This window comes from Zea mays, chromosome 7 (genome assembly GCF_902167145.1).
Source record: "Zea mays cultivar B73 chromosome 7, Zm-B73-REFERENCE-NAM-5.0, whole genome shotgun sequence".
Taxonomy (NCBI): domain Eukaryota; kingdom Viridiplantae; phylum Streptophyta; class Magnoliopsida; order Poales; family Poaceae; genus Zea; species Zea mays.
In genome coordinates, this window is record NC_050102.1 from 143,164,022 (window position 1) to 143,183,282 (window position 19,261).

The window sequence follows — 19,261 nt, forward strand, 5'->3', positions numbered from 1 at the left end:
TGTGATTATAGTCGGTCTTAGCGCGGATGGTTTGATGCTGTCGCTTCTGCTTTTGTTGTACTGGTTTGACCGCGCCCTGAGGCGGCTTCTGCGCGGAGTCTTTGTGGGAGACATCGGAATTTCTCGCACTTGTTGTGCTAAGTCCGGCTGCACCCTTAGGCGACTTCTGCGCGGATGGTCTTCGCGATAGACGTCGGAATTTTTCGCACTTGTTGTGCTAAGTCCGGCTGCACCCTTAGGCGACTTCTGCACGGATAGTCTTCGCGATAGACATCGGAATTTTTTCGCACTTGTTGTGCTAAGTCCGGCTGCACCCTTAGGCGACTTCTGCGCGGATAGTCTTCGCGATAGACATCGGAATTTTTTCGCACTTATTGTGCTAAGTCCGGCTGCACCCTTAGGCGACTTCTGCGCGGATAGTCTTCGCGATAGACATCGGAATTTTTTCGCACTTGTTGTGCTAAGTCCGGCTGCACCCTTAGGCGACTTCTGCGCGGATAGTTTCGCGATAGACATCGGAATTTTTTCGCACTTGTTGTGCTAAGTCCGGCTGCACCCTTAGGCGACTTCTGCGCGGATAGTCTTCGCGATAGACATCGGAATTTTTTCGCACTTGTTGTGCTAAGTCCGGCTGCACCCTTAGGCGACTTCTGCGCGGACTTGTCGCACGCGAGGGTGGCTAGCGCTTAGCCTCGCGGTGACTTCGAATTGGTCGAATGCCGAAGACCGGTGTCGCGGTCTTCTTTCGACACATGTTTTTGCGGGGGATTTTTCTCACATATATTACATGGCTCCGCCTCGTTAAAAACCTCACCCCCCGGGAGGAAAAGAGTGTGGGCCGGTACAAGAGTGTTTGCGGTGAATTACAAGGGCGAAATCAGCCCTAAGTGGATCAAACAAAAAATTTGCGAAGGTTGTCGATGTTCCAGGAGTGCTCCAGGTCCTCGCCATTTGGCGTTGTGAGCCTGTAGGCGCTGGGGGAAGCTTTTGTTTTGACTATGAAGGGGCCCTCCCACTTGGGCTCCAACTTGCCCTTGGACTCCGTCCGAGCTGTTCGGATGAGTACGAGGTCCCCCTCGCTGAACTCCCTCGGGATGACTGCGTGGTCGCGCCATGCTTTGGTCTGGGCTTGGTATTTGTTTAGGGCCTGTAGGGCGAAGACCCGGTCTCCGTCAATGAGATCTTTTGAAGTTGGCTCGTCCACGTCAGGGACGGCTGACGGAACTGTACGCGGGGACCCATGCTTTATTTCTTGCGGGGTCATTGCCTCCGATCCGTATAGAAGGCGGAAAGGAGTGAACCCGGTCGCCCTGCACTCAGTTGTGTTTAGCGCCCAGACTGCCTCCGGTAACAAATCGGTCCATCTGCCTTTTTTTTCATCGAGGAGCATCTTCTTGACAGCTGTGAAGATTTTCCCATTGGCACGCTCCACGACCCCGTTGGACTGCGGATGATAGACTGAAGCGAAGGCAAGCTTGGTGCCGATGGAGAAACAAAAATCCTTGAAATCTTGGCTGTCAAACTGCTTGCCGTTATCGACTGTTAGCTCGGACGGCACTCCGAAGCGGCAAACAACGTTCTGCCAAAAGAATTTTTGGGCAGTCTTTGATGTGATTGTGGAAACAGCCCTCGCTTCAATCCATTTGGTGAAGTATTCGACGGCTACGAAGGCGAACTTAAGGTTCCCCTGAGCGGTGGGCAGGGGCCCGACAATGTCCAGGCCCCAGCGCTGGAGAGGCCATGTATGGGCGATCAGCTTTGTATATTGCAAGGGGTTGCCTGACCGAGGAGAGAACTTCTGGCAGGCTTCGCAGGACCTTGTGACTCGATTTGCGGCGCAGATCATTGCAGGCCAGTAAAACCCTTGTCGGATCACCTTGGCTGCCAGGGCCCTTGGCCCTACGTGCGAGCCGCACGTGCCACTGTGGACTTCGCGTAGGATCTGCATGCCTTCGGTTTCGGTGACACATTTGAGCATTGGCTGACTGACCCCTTTCTTGTATAGTTGGCCCTCGATCAGAGCGAAGTCTCGGCTTCGATGTCTGAGGCGCTTTGCCTCACTGACGTCGGCTGGATGATAGTACCCCTGTAGGAACAGGGTTATTGGTGCCCTCCAGTCTTCGGTCATGATTAGGTTGACTATACGGTGGCCTTCGCTATCATTAGTTATCTGGAGCCCTTCGGGGCTCCGGACGGCTGGCGTGCCGATGGTGTGAAAAAACACGTCGGAGGGCAGGGGCTCGCCCCTGGCGGCGGCCTTGGCTAAGGCATCGGCCTCCTCGTTCCTGGCCCTATCCACATGCTGCAGGGTGAATCCCTTGAATTGTCTCTCGAGACTTCGGATAGCCGCGAGGTATTGCATGAGGGCGGGGTCTTTTGCTGCATAGTCTTTCTCGACCTGTCCGGCAACTATCTTGGAGTCTGTCTTGATGATACATGTGGTGACTCCGAGGGCCCTTAGCTTGCGGAGGCCGAGGATAACCGCTTCATACTCTGCTATATTGTTTGTACATTTGTCGGATTCTAGAGCGAAGTTGAGGCGTGCTGCATATCTGTGCTTGACTCCGGCTGGTGAGGTGACGACTGCAGCGACGCCTGCCCCCGCATGGCACCATGCACCGTCGCAGTGGATGGTCCAGATCTTCTCTGTGGACGGGTCCGGCTGTGTTAGCTCTCTTGGGTGCCATCGCGGGTGGTCTTGTCGTGGCACGAACGGTGGGCGCCAAATGTTGGAACTTGCTCTCAGCAGCAAGGAGGCCAACAAGGATGAACAGTGGTGACAACAGGGATACGTGCTCGGGGGCAAATAGCTCTGTTAATGTCTAGCCTCTCACGGGCACTGTGTGGGGGTATTTATAGGTATCTGAGTGCCCAGCGCCTCGTGTTAAGGACGCATGTGCCCTCGGACACCTAGTTTATCCCCAGAATATTTCCATAAAGCAGGGTTACAAGCTGTACTTACAAGAATGCCTTTACAAACTAGGCCCGTAACACAACGGCGGTCACGCGGGGCCCGTTACAATGGGCCAGATCACACGTGGGCCTCAGAGCAGGACGAGGCCGTGCCGCGGGGAGACGTCACCGCAGGCCTTCGTCTGGTGCTGAATGAAGCGAAGGGTGTCCCTGCCCGTTTTGTCTTCGTCAAACCAGCGACTGCAGCGAAAGGCGACGAGCGAAGGGTGGCGTCTCTGCCTTCGCCCCAACAATCGTTTGGTATCTGCTTCAAAAAGGGAAAATCATTTCAAAAACCCTCTTGAAGGCTAAGGGGAGATTTTCTTCAGGGGGGCTTTTATTCAGTTAAAGGAAAAGCATTTGATATAAGGGGAGTAATTTCAAATCTTAAAAATGCTTCTTGCAATCATATTCCTATACCTTTGACTATTTGCAAAAGATCTTGAAAAGATTTTTCCAAAAGATTTGCAAAAACAAACAAGTGGTGCCAATGTGGTCCAAAATGTTAAATAAGAGAAAAACAATCCATTCATTCTTAGACATATGAATAAAGTCTTTCAATGGTTTAATTCTAAGTAACCTATGCACATCTATCTCAATTGCAAACTAGCTACATTTCTACACTTCTTATTTGCTTTGGTTAGTGTTGACATCAATCACCAAAAAGGGGGAGATTGAAAAGGAAATGGACTTAATCATTTTCTATAATTGATTTTGGTGGTTGACGTCCAACACAAACCACGTGGACTAACTAGTTTGGCTAGATGTTATTTATCTCAGGTGCATAAGGTTCAACACAAACCAAGAAAGAAATTCAGTTGGAGATACAAACAAAATTTGGAGCAAGACATAAGAGTGTGCTGCCAAGTGGCACACCAGACACTGTCAGGTGCAAACGAACTAGCCACTCTCGGGAATTCGCCAGGCGCTCTACGCTATAATTCATCGGACTGTCTGGTGTGCACCGGACATATCCGGTGAGCCAACGGAGCAATGGTCACTGCGTGCCAACGGTCGACTGCAAAAAGGAACAGTGATGAACAGTGCCATGCAGAAGTCAGAGCGCAGAAGTCAGAGGTCACCGGACATGTCTGGTGCAGCTACAGGACAACGGCTCCAACGGTCAAATCGCTCCAAACCCCAACAGACGCGCTGACGTGTGAAAAGGAAATGTGCCCTTGGGCCATTTCTAAAGTGTTTTGGTGATTAAGTGCCCAACACATATTCTCTAAGTGTTAAATTGTGCCAAAGATTGAAGAAGTGCAAATCATGGAACAAGGTACGTTTCTAGACTTAGTATATTGATTTGGGTAGTAATGTATTGTGTCTAAGTGCTAGAAACAGGAGAAAATGGATTGGAAAAGAGTTGGTTGTGTACAGCCAACTGCTGCTCGGTCTGGGAGCACCGGACTGTCCGGTGGTGCACCGGACAGTGTCCGGTGCGCCAGACAAGTCCAAGGTGAACCGGCTACTCTCGGGACTCGACGGTGGTGTACGGCTATAATTCACCGGACTGTCCGGTTGTTCACCGGACTGTCCGGTTGTTCACCGGACTGTCCGGTGAGTCGTCCGCGACGAAGTCGTCGCTCTCAGGAAAAGTTCAACGGCGTACGGCTAAAATTCACCGGACTGTCCGGTGAGCCAACGGTCGACTGCGCAACGGTCGACAGCGAAATTGGCGGGTGACACGTGGCCCGCACCAACGGTCGGAAGGGGGCACCGGACAGTGTCCGGTGCGCCAACCGACGCCGAGGTGCAACGGTCGTCTGCGCAAGAAAAGGAAGGAGATCAGCACCAGACAAGCTACAGTGGTTGTCCGGTGACGCACCGGACTGTCCGGTGCACCACCCGACAGAAGGCAATATTAGCCTTCCTTGTTGGTCTCCAACGGCTCCTAACTGCCTTGGGGCTATAAAAGGGACCCCTAGGTGCATGGAGGAGTCACTCAAGCATACTCTAAGCATTCTAAGTCTTCCACACTCCATCTCCCCGCACTTGATCGACTGTGTTAGTGATTTGAGCTCCGTTCTAATTGTGAACTCGTTGTGCTTCATTTTGAGCTCAAGTCTTGGCTTGTGTGTGTGTGTGTGTTGCTGCAGATTTGTGTGTGTTGCTTCCCACCCTTACTATTGTGCTTTCACTGTGATCTTTGTTGTAAGGGCGAGAGACTCCAACTTGTGGAGATTCCTCGCAAACGGGAAAAAGAGATAAGCAAAGAAAAGTCGTGGTATTCAAGTTGATCATTGGATCACTTGAAAGGGGTTGAGTGCAACCCTCGTCCATTGGGACGCCACAACGTGGAGGTAGGCAAGTATTATACTTGACCGAACCACGTGATAAACCACTGTGTCCTTTGTGTTGTCCTTCTCTTTGATTATTTGTGATTCACAAGAGCTCGCTCTATAGCCACTTGGTTCTATTGCACTAACACTTTATAACTAAGCTTGTGGCTATTTAGTGTTGAATTTTTATAGGATCACCTATTCACCCCCCTCTAGGTGCTCTCAATTGGTATCGGAGCCGTTCTCTTAACGTGAGGGACTAATTGCCCGAAGAGATGGATCCTAAGGGAAAGGGGATGGTGAACAACGATAAAGAAAAGGAGTCCATCTTCAACGAGCCATGGGACGACAAGCCCACTAACTCTGGCTCGAGTCACAAGAAGAAGGACGGGAAGAAGAAGAGACGCATCAAGAAGATCGTCTACTACGACAGCGACGAGTCTTCTTCTTCACCAAGAGACGACGACGACGAGAAAAAGAAACCAGTTAATTCAAAATTTTCATTTGATTATTCTCATATTCCTTTTAATTCCAATGCTCATTTGCTTTCAATTCCTCTTGGTAAACCTCCACACTTTGATGGAGAGGACTACGCTTTTTGGAGTCACAAAATGCGAAGTCACTTATTTTCTCTCCATCCTAGTATTTGGGAGATAGTTGAGAATGGAATGCAATTTAATAGTACGGATAACCCTGTATTTATTAATGAGCAAATCCATAAAAATGCACAAGCTACCATTGTTTTGCTAGCATCCTTGTGCAGGAACGAGTACAACAAGGTGAGCAGCTTGGATAATGCTAAGCAAATCTAGGACACCCTCAAAATATCACATGAGGGAAACGACGCCACCATGATCACCAAAATGGAGTTGGTGGAAGGCTAGCTGGGAAGGTTCGCGATGATCAGGGGAGAGGAGCCAACACAAACATACAACAGGCTCAAGACCCTGGTCAACAAGATCAGGAGCTATGGAAGCACGAGATGGATGGACCACGACGTTGTCCGACTTATGCTCAGGTCTTTTACTGTTATTGACCCTCATCTTGTGAACCTCATCCGTGAAAATCCCAGGTACACAAAGATGACGCCCGAGGAGATACTCGAAAAGTTTGTGAGCGGGCGTATGATGGTCAAGGAAGCAAGATATGTTGATGATGCATTGAACGGCCCAATGCCCATCTATGAGCCCCAGCCTGTTGCACTCAAGGCAACAAGCAGTAGCAGGGAGGCGCTACCTAGCAAGGTGGCACAAGTTGAGACTGCCGGGCTAAACGAAGATGAGATGGCCCTCATCATCAAGCGCTTCAAGACCGCGCTAAAAGGACGCAAGGAGTATCCCAACAAGAGCAAAGCAAAGGGAAAGCGCTCCTATTTTAAATGTGGTAAGACTGGTCATTTTATAGCAAATTGTCCCGATAATACTAATGACCAGGAACAAGAAAAGAGCGGGAAGAGGGAGAAGAAGAAGGCCTATAAGAAGGCGAAGGGCGAGGCGCACCTTGGCAAAGAATGGGATTCGGATTGCTCTTCTTCCGACTCCGATGATGAAGGACTCGCTGCCTTGGCCTTCAACAAGTCGTCTCTCTTCCCCAACGAATGCCATACTTGCCTCATGGCAAAGGAGAAAAAGGTAAGCGTTTGAGAAACCCCTAAGTATACTACTTCAAGCGATGATGATTCTAGTGATGATGAAGTAGATTATACTGAATTATTTAAGGGTTTAGATAGAGCAAAAGTAGATAAAATTAATGAGTTAATTGATGCTTTAAATGAAAAGGATAGACTCTTAGAAAAGCAAGAGGATATTTTGTATGAAGAGCATGATAAGTTTGTAAGTGTGCAAAAGTCTCTTGCTTTAGACGTTAAAAGGAATGAAATGTTATCTTCTGAATTATCCGCTTGTCATGAAACTATGTCTAGCTTAAAGAGTGTTAATGATGATTTAAATGCTAAGCTAGAAGTAGCTAATAAATCTAGTTCATGTGTGGAATATGTTGTAATTTGCAATAGATGCAAGGATTTTGATATTAATGCTTGTAATGAACATCTTGCATCCATTACTAAATTAAAAGACGAAGTGGCAAGTCTTAATGTCCAACTTAAGACTTGCAAAAGTGACTTTGATAAATTAAAATTTGCTAGGGATGCCTACACTGTTGGTAGACACCCCTCAATTAAGGATGGGCTTGGCTTTCGAAAGGAAGCCAAGAACTTAACAAGCCAAAGGGCTCCCATTCCCAACAAGGAGAAAGGGAAGGCCCCTACGGCTAGTAGCATTCAAAGAAATCATGCTTTCATTTATGATAGAAAATTTTCCAGGAATGCTCATTATCATAGGAGTTATGATGCTTATGATTCACATGCTATGATTGCTTCAAGCTCTACTTTTGTGCATAGTAGAAATATGCCTAGGAAAAATCATGTTTTGCATCATGTACCTAGGAAAATGTGAAATGGATCTGCTACTATTATCCATGCGTGCAACACTACTTTTGTACTCACATGTAAAAATAAAAAAGTGGTTGCTAGGAAGTTGGGGGTCAAATACAAGGGAGACAAGACTTGCATTTGGGTCCCAAAGGCTATTGTCACTAACCTCATAGGACCCAACAAAAGTTGGGTACCTAAAACCCAAGTGTAAATTGCCTTGCAGGTTTATGCATCCGGGGGCTCAAGCTGGATTATCGACAGCGGATGCACAAACCACATGATGGGGGAGAAGAAGATGTTCACCTCCTATGTCAAGAACAAGGATTCCCAGGACTCGATCATCTTTGGAGATGGGAACCAATGCAAGGTTAAAGGACTAGGAAAGATAGCCATTTCATCTGAGCACTCCATATCCAATGTGCTCTTAGTTGAATCACTCGGGTACAACTTATTATCTGTCAGTCAACTATGTAATATGGGTTATAATTGTCTATTTACCAATGTAGATGTGTCTGTCTTTAGAAGGAGTGATGGTTCATTAGCTTTTAAGGGTGTACTAGACGGCAAACTCTACTTAGTTGATTTTTCGAAAGAGGAGGCCGATCTAGATGCATGCTTAATTGCTAAGACTAGCATGGGCTGGTTGTGGCATCGCCGTCTAGCACATGTTGGGATGAAGAACCTTCATAAACTTTTAAAGGGAGAACATGTGTTAGGTCTAACCAATGTATTTTTCGAAAAAGATAGACCTTGTGCAGCTTGTCAAGCAGGTAAATAGGTGGGAAGCACTAATCACAGCAAGAATGTGATGACCACATCAAGACCTCTGGAGCTACTTCATATGGACCTCTTTGGACCCGTCGCCTACCTCAGCATCGGGGGAAGTTGAAAGGGAAATGTGCCCTTGGGCCATTTCTAAGTATTTTGGTGATTGAGTGCCAACACAAGTGCTTTTGTGTTAATCTATGCAAAGTGGTGAACAAAGTGCAAATCATGTCAAAAGGTATGTTTCTAGACTTAGTACATTGTTTTATGGACTAATGTATTGTGTCTAAGTGCTGGAAACAGGAAAAATTGAATTGAAAATGAGATGGCTCTGTTCAGCCAAAGTCAGCTCGGTCTGGGTGCACCAGACAGTGTCCGATGGTGCACCGGACAGTGTCCGGTGTGCCAGACTGGCTCTGGCGAACTTGCTGCTCTCGGGAGTTCGACGGTGGTGTACGACTATAAATCACCGAACTGTCCGGTGGTGCACCGGACTGTCCGGTGAGCCGTTCACAGGCGAACTCGTCGCTCTCGGGAGATGATTAACGTCTAAAATTCACCGGACTGTCCGGTGGTGCACCGGACTGTCCGGTGAGCAAACAGTCGACCGGGCCAACGGTCGGCCACGCGATCTGCGCGGGACACGTGGCCGAGCCAACGGCTAGAAGGAGGCACCGGACAGTGTTCGGTGCGCCAACGGCTCTCAAATCCCAACGGTCGGCTTCGCCAAATAAGGAAGGATATCCGCACCGGACAGTGTCCGGTGGTGCACCGGACTGTCCGGTGCGCCAGGCGACAGAAGGCAAGATCAGCCTTCCTAGAATGCTCTCAACGGCTCCTAGCTGCCTTGGGGCTATAAAAGGGACCCCTAGGCGCATGGAGGAGGCAACCAAGCATACAAAAAGCATTCCTAAGCACTGAGACTTCAATTCCACGCATTTGTTTCTTCGTGATAGCATCTAGAGCTCTAGTTGAGTTGTGAACTCGTCGGGTTGTGTTGCGAGCTCTTGTTGTGACTTGTGTGCGTGTTGACATTCTGATTTTGTGTCTTGTGTGCGTTGCTCATCCCTCCCTTACTCCGTGCTTCTTTGTGAATTTCAAGTGTAAGGGCGAGAGACTCCAAGTTGTGGAGATTCCTCGCAAACGGGATAAAGAAAAGCAAAGCAAAACACCATGGTATTCAAGTGGGTCTTTGGACCGCTTGAGAGGGGTTGATTGCAACCCTCGTCCGTTGGGACGCCACAACGTGGAGTAGGCAAGCGTTGGTCTTGGCCGAACCACGAGATAACCACCGTGCCATCTCTGTGATTGATCTCTTGTGGTTATTGTGTTTTGTTGAGACTTCTCTCTAGCCACTTGGCATTATTGTACTAACGATTAACCAAGTTTTTGTGGCTTCAGTTTCAAGCTTCGCAGGATCACCTATTCACCCCCCCTCTAGGTGCTCTCAATTGGTATCGGAGCCATTCTCTTCACTAAGGGACTAATCGCCCGAAGAGATGGATCCTAAGGGGAAGGGAATTGTGATCAACGATAAGGAGAAGGAGTCCTTCGTCAACGAGCCGAAGGATGACAAGCCTACCGACTCGGGCTCGGGCCACAAATGCAAAGATGGGAAGAAGAAGACGAGACGCATCAAGGAGATCGTCTACTACGACGACAGCGATGAGTCAACTTCTTCCCAAAAGGACGACTACGACTACGAGAAACGAAAGACGGTTAATTCGAACTTTTCTTTCGATTACTCTCGTATTCCGCAGAGTTCAAATGCACATTTGCTTTCCATCCCTCTTGGCAAACCTCCACACTTTGATGGGGAAGACTACGGATTTTGGAGTCACAAAATGCGTAGTCACTTGTTCTCTCTCCATCTAAGCATATGGGAGATTGTTGAGAATGGAACGAAATTTGATAGCTCGGATAGTCCTATATTTATTAATGAACAGATTCATAAAAATGCACAAGCTACTACTGTGTTGTTAGCCTCTTTGTGCAGGGACGAGTACCATAAGGTGAGCGGCTTGGACAACGCCAAGCAGATCTGGGACACCCTCAAGATCTCTCATGAGGGGAACGATGTCACCTTGCTCACCAAGATGGAGTTGGTAGAGGGAGAACTTGGAAGATTCGCGATGATAAGGGGTGAGGAACCAACCCAAACATACAACCGGCTCAAGACCCTTATCAACAAAATAAGGAGCTACGAAAGCACGCGATGGACGGACCACGACGTCGTTCGCCTGATGCTAAGGTCCTTTACTGTACTTGATCCACATTTGGTGAACAATATTCGTGAAAATCCTAGGTACACCAAGATGTCGCCCGAAGAAGTCCTTGGGAAGTTCGTAAGCGAGCGAATGATGATCAAGGAGGCGAGATACGTGGACGACGCGTTGAACGGTCCAATCCATGAGCCTCAACCCATTGCTCTCAAGGCAACAAGGAGCAAGGAGGTGCTACCTAGCAAGGTGGCGCAAGTTGAGGCGGCCGGGCTCAATGATGAAGAGATGGCCCTCATCATCAAGCGCTTCAAGACGGCGCTAAAGGGTCGCAAGGGACAGCCAAGCAAGACCAAGACAAAGGGGAAGCGCTCATGCTTCAAATGTGGTAAGATTGGTCATTTTATTGCTAACTGTCCCGATAATGATAGTGGCCAAGAAAAAGGGAACAAACGGGAAAAGAAGAAGAATTACAAGAAGGCCAAGGGCGAGGCACATATCGGAAAGGAGTGGGATTCGGATTGCTCCTCTTCCGACTCTGACAATGAAGGACTCGCCGCCACCGCCTTCAACAAGTCATCCCTCTTCCCCAACGAGCGTCACACATGCCTCATGGCGAAGGAGAAGAAGGTATGTACTCGAGACAATACTACTTATGATTCTTCTAGTGATGATGAGTCTAGTGATGAAGAAATAGATTACTCTAGTTTGTTCAAGGGATTGGATAGAACTAAAATAGATAAGATTAATGAATTGATTGATGCCTTAAATGAAAAGGATAGACTTTTAGAGAAACAAGAGGACCTTTTATATGAAGAGCATGATAAATTTGTTAGTGCACAAAATTCACTTGCTCTAGAAGTTAAAAGGAATGAAATGTTTTCTTATGAACTGTCTACTTGTCATGAAACCATTTCTACTTTAAAAGGTGTTAATGATAATTTAAATGCTAAACTAGAAGTAGAAAGTAAATCTAACTCTTGTGTAGAACATGTTATGATTTGCAATAGGTGTAAAGATTTTGACATTGATGCTTGTAGTGAACACCTAAGTTCAATTTCCAAACTTAATGATGAATTGGCTAGTCTTAATGCCCAACTTAAGACTAGCAAGAATGAATTTGACAAGCTAAAATTTGCAAGGGATGCCTACATGATTGGTAGACACCCCTCAATTAAGGATGGACTTGGCTTCAAGAGGGAAGCCAAGAACTTGACAAGCCATAAGGCTCCCATCTCCGCCAAGGAGAAAGGGAAGGCCCCTATGGCTAGTAGTGCGAAAAAGAATCATGCTTTTATGTACCATGATAGGAGACAATCTAGAAATGCTTATAGGAGTTGTAATGCTTATGATGCTTTTGATTCTCATGCCATGTTTGCTTCTAGTTCTTCCTATATGCATGGTAGAGATATGTCTAGGAGAAATATTATTCATCGTGTGCCTAGAAAGAATATTGTTCATGCTCCTAGGAAAGTTATGAATGAACCTTCTACAATTTATTATACTTGCAATGCTTCATTTGCCATTTGTAGAAAGAATAAGAAGGTGATTGCTAGGAAGTTAGGGGCCAAATGTAAGGGAGACAAAACTTGCATTTGGGTCCCTAAGACCATTGTCACTAACCTTGTAGGACCCAACAAGAGTTGGGTACCTAAGACCCAAGCCTAAATTTGCCTTGCAGGTTTATGCATCCGGGGGTTCAAGCTGGATTATCGACAGCGGATGCACAAACCATATGACGAGGGAGAAGATGTTCACCTCCTACGTCAAGAACAAGGATTCCCAAGATTCAATAATATTCGGTGATGGGAACCAAGGCAAGGTAAAAGGGTTAGGTAAAATTGCTATTTCATCCGAGCACTCTATATCTAATGTGTTTTTAGTTGAGTCTCTTGGATATAATTTGTTATCTGTTAGTCAATTATGCAATATGGGATATAATTGTCTATTCACAAATGTAGATGTGTATGTCTTTAGAAGGTGTGATGGTTCACTAGCTTTTAAGGGTGTACTAGACGACAAACTTTATCTGGTTGATTTTGCAAAAGAAGAGGCCGGTCTAGATGCATGCTTAATTGCTAAGACTTGCATGGGCTGGTTGTGGCATCGCCGCTTAGCACATGTGGGTATGAAGAACCTCCACAAGCTTCTAAAGGGAGAACACGTGATAGGTCTAACTAATGTGCATTTCGAAAAAGATAGACCTTGTGCAGCTTGTCAAGCAGGGAAACAGGTGGGAAGCTCTCATCACACCAAAAATGTGATGACCACATCAAGACCCTTGGAGATGCTTCATATGGACCTCTTCGGACTCGTCGCCTATCTAAGCATAGGAGGAAGTTGTTCCAAATGGATGTGAAGAGCGCTTTCCTCAACGGGCCGATCAAGGAGGAGGTGTACGTGGAGCAACCCCCTGGCTTCGAGGATGAACGGTACCCCGACCACGTGTGTAAGCTCTCTAAGGCGCTCTATGGACTTAAGCAAGCCCCAAGAGCATGGTATGAATGCCTTAGAGACTTTCTAATTGCTAATGCTTTTAAGGTTGGGAAAGCCGATCCAACTCTTTTCACTAAGACTTGCGATGGCGATCTTTTTGTGTGCCAAATTTATGTCGATGACATAATATTTGGTTCTACTAACCAAAAACCTTGTGAAGAGTTTAGCAGTGTGATGACGCAGAAATTCGAGATGTCGATGATGGGCGAGTTGAACTACTTCCTTGGGTTCCAAGTGAAGCAACTCAAGGATGGCACCTTCATCTCCCAAACGAAGTACACGCAAGACTTGCTAAAGCGGTTTGGGATGAAGGACGCCAAGCCCGCAAAGACGCCGATGGGAACTGACGGACACACCGACCTCAATAAAGGAGGTGAGTCCGTTGATCAAAAGGCATACCGGTCAATGATAGGTTCTTTGCTTTATTTATGTGCTAGTAGACCGGATATTATGCTTAGCGTATGCATGTGTGCTAGATTTCAATCCGATCCAAGGGAGTGTCACTTGGTGGCCGTGAAGCGAATTCTTAGATATTTAGTCGCTACGCCTTGCTTCGGGATCTGGTATCCAAAGGGGTCTAACTTTGACTTGATTGGATACTCAGACTCCGACTATGCTGGATGTAAGGTCGATAGGAAGAGTACATCGGGGACGTGCCAATTCTTAGGAAGGTCCCTGGTGTCGTGGAACTCTAAGAAACAAACTTCCGTTGCCCTATCCACCGCTGAGGCCGAGTACGTTGCCGCAGGACAGTGTTGCGCGCAACTACTTTGGATGAGGCAAACCCTCCGGGACTTTGGCTACAATCTGAGCAAAGTCCCACTCCTATGTGATAATGAGAGTGCTATCCGAATAGCGGAAAATCCTGTTGAGCACAGCCGCACAAAGCACATTGACATCCGACATCACTTTTTGAGAGACCACCAGCAAAAGGGAGATATCGAAGTGTTTCATGTTAGCATCGAGAACCAGCTAGCCGATATCTTTACCAAGCCTTTAGATGAGAAGACCTTTTGCAGGCTGCGTAGTGAGCTAAATGTCCTAGACTCGCGGAACTTGGATTGATTCATAGCATACATGTGTTTATGCCTTTGATCATGTTCCTTATGCATTTTGTTGCTTACTTGTGGTGCTCAAGTTGTACAAACACTCCCTGGACCTCACAAGTCCTCTTGCAAGTGGTGCACATATTTAGGGGGAGATGTGCTACAACTTGACCCTTTGAGACTAACCGTGTGTTTGAGTATGCTTGTTTTAGTCTCAAAGGAGGTTTGAAAGGGAAAAGGTGGACTTGGACCATGAAAGACTTCCACTGCACTCCGATGAGAGGGTAACTTATTCCAAGTTCATCTCATGTACTCTTATTGCCCTTGTATTCTTATTGAAGATTTTGGTGAGGCAATGGGGTTCAAGGGCCAAGATTAATCCCGTTTTGGTGCTTGATGCCAAAGGGGGAGAAAATAAGGCCAAAGCAATAAATGGATCAACTACCACTTGAGAAATTTTGAAAATAGTAGAATAGAGCTTTTGGTTTGTCAAAACTCTCTTATTGTCTCTTTTGTCAAAAGTTGGCCTCTTGTGGGGAGAAGTGTTGATTATGGGAAAAAGGGGGAGTCTTTGAAATCCTTGATCAATTTCTTTTGGAATACCTCTCTTTATGTCTCTACAAGTGGATTTGACTTAGAGATAGGAAATTGAGTTTGATTTGCAAAAACAAACCAAGTGGTGGCAAAGAGTGATCCATATATGCCAAATTTGATTCAAAACAACTTTGAGTTTTCATTTGCATTGATATTGCACTTGTCCTAGTTGCTTTATGTTGTGTTGGCATAAATCACCAAAAAGGGGGAGATTGAAAGGGAAATGTGCCCTTGGGCCATTTCTAAGTATTTTGGTGATTGAGTGCCAACACAAGTGCTTTTGTGTTAATCTATGCAAAGTGGTGAACAAAGTGCAAATCATGTCAAAAGGTATGTTTCTAGACTTAGTACATTGTTTTATGGACTAATGTATTGTGTCTAAGTGCTGGAAACAGGAAAAATTGAATTGAAAATGAGATGGCTCTGTTCAGCCAGAGTCAGCTCGGTCTGGGTGCACCGGACAGTGTCCGGTGTGCCAGACTGGCTCTGGCAAACTTGCTGCTCTCGGGAGTTCGACGGCGGTGTACGGCTATAAATCATCGGACTGTCCGGCGGTGCATCGGACTGTTCGGTGAGCTGTTCACAAGCGAACTCGTCGCTCTCGGGAGATGATTAACGGCTAAAATTCACCGGACTGTCCAGTGGTGCACCGGACTGTCCGGTGAGCAAACGGTCGACCGGGCCAACGGTCGGCCGCGCGATCTGCGCGGGACACGTGGCCGAGCCAACGGCTAGAAGGAGGCACCGGACTGTCCGGTGTGCACCGGACAGTGTCTAGTGCGCCAACGGCTCTCAAATCCCAACGGTCGGCTTCGCCAAATAAGGAAGGATATCCACACCGGACAGTGTCCGGTGGTGCACCGGACTGTCCGGTGCGCCAGGCGACAGAAGGCAAGATCAGCCTTCCTAGAATGCTCTCAACGGCTCCTAGCTGCCTTGGGGCTATAAAAGGGACCCCTAGGCGCATGGAGGAGGCAACCAAGCATACAAAAAACATTCCTAAGCACTGAGACTTCGATTCCATGCATTTGTTTCTTCGTAATAGCATCTAGAGCTCTAGTTGAGTTGTGAACTCGTCGGGTTGTGTTGCGAGCTCTTGTTGCGACTTGTGTGCGTGTTGACATTCTGATTTTGTGTCTTGTGTGCGTTGCTCATCCCTCCCTTACTCTGTGCTTCTTTGTGAATTTCAAGTGTAAGGGCGAGAGACTCCAAGTTGTGGAGATTCCTCGCAAACGGGATAAAGAAAAGCAAAGCAAAACACTGTGGTATTCAAGTGGGTCTTTGGACCGCTTGAGAGGGGTTGATTGCAACCCTCATCCGTTGGGATGCCACAACGTGGAGTAGGCAAGCGTTGGTCTTGGCCGAACCACGGGATAACCACCGTGCCATCTCTGTGATTGATCTCTTATGGTTATTGTGTTTTGTTGAGACTTCTCTCTAGCCACTTGGCATTATTGTACTAACGATTAACCAAGTTTTTGTGGCTTAAGTTTCAAGCTTCGCAGGATCACCTATTTACCCCCCCCCTCTAGGTGCTCTCAGAAGTAAGTATGGTCTTGTTATTGTTGATGATTTTTCCCGCTTCACTTGGGTATTCTTTTTGCAGGATAAATCAGAAACCTAAGGGACCCTAAAGCGCTTTCTAAGGAGATCTCAAAACAAATTTGAGCTCAAGGTGAAAAAGATAAGAAGCGACAACGGGTCCGAGTTCAAGAACTTACAAGTGGAGGAGTACCTTATGGAGGAAGGAACCAAGCACGAGTTCTCCGCTCCCTACACACCACAGCAAAACGGTGTGGTAGAGAGGAAGAATAGGACGCTTATCGACATGGCGAGGACGATGCTTGGAGAATTCAAGACGGCCGAGCGGTTTTGGTCGGAAGCTGTGAACATAGCTTGCCACGCCATAAACCGGGTCTACCTTCATCGCCTCCTCAAGAAGACCTTGTATGAACTTCTAACCGGTAACAAACCCAACATTTCATACTTTCGTGTATTTGGGAGTAAATGTTATATTCTAGTAAAGAAAGGTAGAAATTCCAAATTTGCTCCCAAAGCTGTAGAAGGGTTTTTGCTAGGTTATGACTCAAATACAAAGGCGTATAGAGTCTTCAACAAATCATCGGGTTTGGTTGAAGTCTCTAGCGACGTTGTATTTGATGAAACTAATGGCTCTCCAAGAGAGCAAGTTGATCTTGATGATGTAGATGAAGATGACGTTCCTACGGCCGCAATTCGCACCATGGCGATTGGAGATTTGCGACCACAGAAACAACAAGAGCAAGATTAACTCTCTTCCTCAACAATGGTGCATCCCCCAACTCAAGATGATGAATAGGTTCCTCAAGAGGAGGCGTGTGATCAAGGGGGAGCACAAGAAGACCCAGCTATGGAGGAAGAAGCACCACGGGCTCCTCCAACTCAAGTCCGAGCGACGATTCAAAGGAATCATCCCGTCGACCAGATTCTAGGTGATATAAGCAAGGGAGTAACTACTCGCTCAAGACTAGCTAACTTTTGTGAGCATTACTCGTTTGTCTCTTCTGTTGAGCCTTTTAGGGTAGAAGAGGCCTTGCAAGATTCGAACTGGGTGTTGGCCATGCAGGAAGAGCTCAACAACTTCAAGAGGAATGAAGTTTGGAGCCTGGTGCCACGTCCCAAGCAAAATGTTGTGGGAACCAAGTGGGTGTTCCGCAACAAGCAAGACGAGCATGGGGTGGTGACATGAAACAAGGCTCGACTTGTGGCAAAAGGTTATGCCCAAGTCGCAGGTTTGGATTTCGAGGAGACTTTTGCTCCTGTGGCTAGGCTAGAGTCTATTCGCATTCTATTAGCCTATGCCGCTCATCACTCGTTCAGGTTGTTCCAAATGGATGTGAAGAGCGCTTTCCTCAACTGGCCAATCAAGGAGGAGGTGTACGTGGAGCAACCCCCTCGCTTTGAGGATGAACGGTACCCCAACCATGTGTGTAAGCTCTCTAAGGCGCTCTATGGACTTAAGCAAGCCCCAAGAGCATGGTATGAATGACTTAAAGATTTCCTAATTGCTAATGCTTTCAAGGTTGGGAAAGCCGATCCAACTCTTTTCACTAAGACTTGTGATGGTGACCTATTTGTGTGCCAAATTTATGTCGATGACATAATATTTGGTTCTACTAACCAAAAGTCTTGTGAGGAGTTTAGCACGGTGATGACACAGAAATTTGAGATGTCGATGATGGGCAAGTTGAACTACTTCCTTGGGTTCCAAGTGAAGCAACTCAAGGACGTCACCTTCATCTCCCAAACGAAGTATACGCAAGATCTGCTCAAGCGGTTTGGGATGAAGGACGCCAAGCCCGCAAAGACACGAATGGGAACTGACGGACATGTCGACCTCAACAAAGTAGGTAAGTCCGTTGATCAAAAGGCATACCGGTCTATGATAGGTTCCTTGCTTTATTTATGTGCTAGTAGACCGGATATTATGCTTAGCATATGCATGTGTGCTAGATATCAATCTGACCCAAGGGAATGTCACCTTGTGGTCGTTAAGCGGATTCTTAGATATTTAGTTGCTACGCCTTGCTTCAGGATCTGGTATCCAAAGGGGTCTACCTTTGACTTAATTGGATATTCAGACTCCGATTATGCCGGGTGCAAGGTTGATAGGAAGAGTACATCAGGGACGTGCCAATTCCTAGGAAGGTCCCTGGTGTCTTGGAGTTCAAAGAAACAAACTTCTGTTGCCCTATCCACCATTGAGGCCGAGTATGTTGCCGCAGGACAGTGTTGCGCGCAACTACTTTGGATGAGACAAACCCTCCGGGACTTTGGCTACAATCTGAGCAAAGTCCCACTCCTATGTGACAATGAGAGCGCAATCCGCATGGCGGATAATCCTGTTGAACACAGCCGCACTAAGCACATAGACATCCGGCATCACTTCCTGAGAGACCACCAGCAAAAGGGGGATATCGAGGTGTACCATATTAACACCGAGAACCAGCTAGCTGATATCTTCACCAAGCCTTTAAATGAGAAAAGGTTTTGCAGGTTGCGTAGTGAGCTAAATGTCTTAGATTCGCGTAACTTGGATTGATCTATAGCATACATGTGTTTTATGCCTTTGATCAAGTTAATTTATGCATTTCAATCTATTTTTGTTCTTTTGTGGTGCTCAAGTTGTACACATGATCCCCGGACCTCATAAGTCCATTTGCAAGTGATGCACTTATTTAGGGGGAGGCATGCTACAACTTGACCCTTTGAGACTAACCTTTGTGTTTGAGTTTACTTGATTTAGTCTCAAAAGTGAATTGAAAGGGAAAGGTGAACTTAGACCATGCAAAGACTTTCACTGCACTCCGGTAATAACTCCAAGTTCATATCTATGCTCTTATTGCCTTTTTGCTCTTAATTGACAATTTTGGTGAGGCAATGAGGTTAAACGGCCAAGAATGATCCCGTTTTGGTGCTTAATGCCAAAGGGGGAGA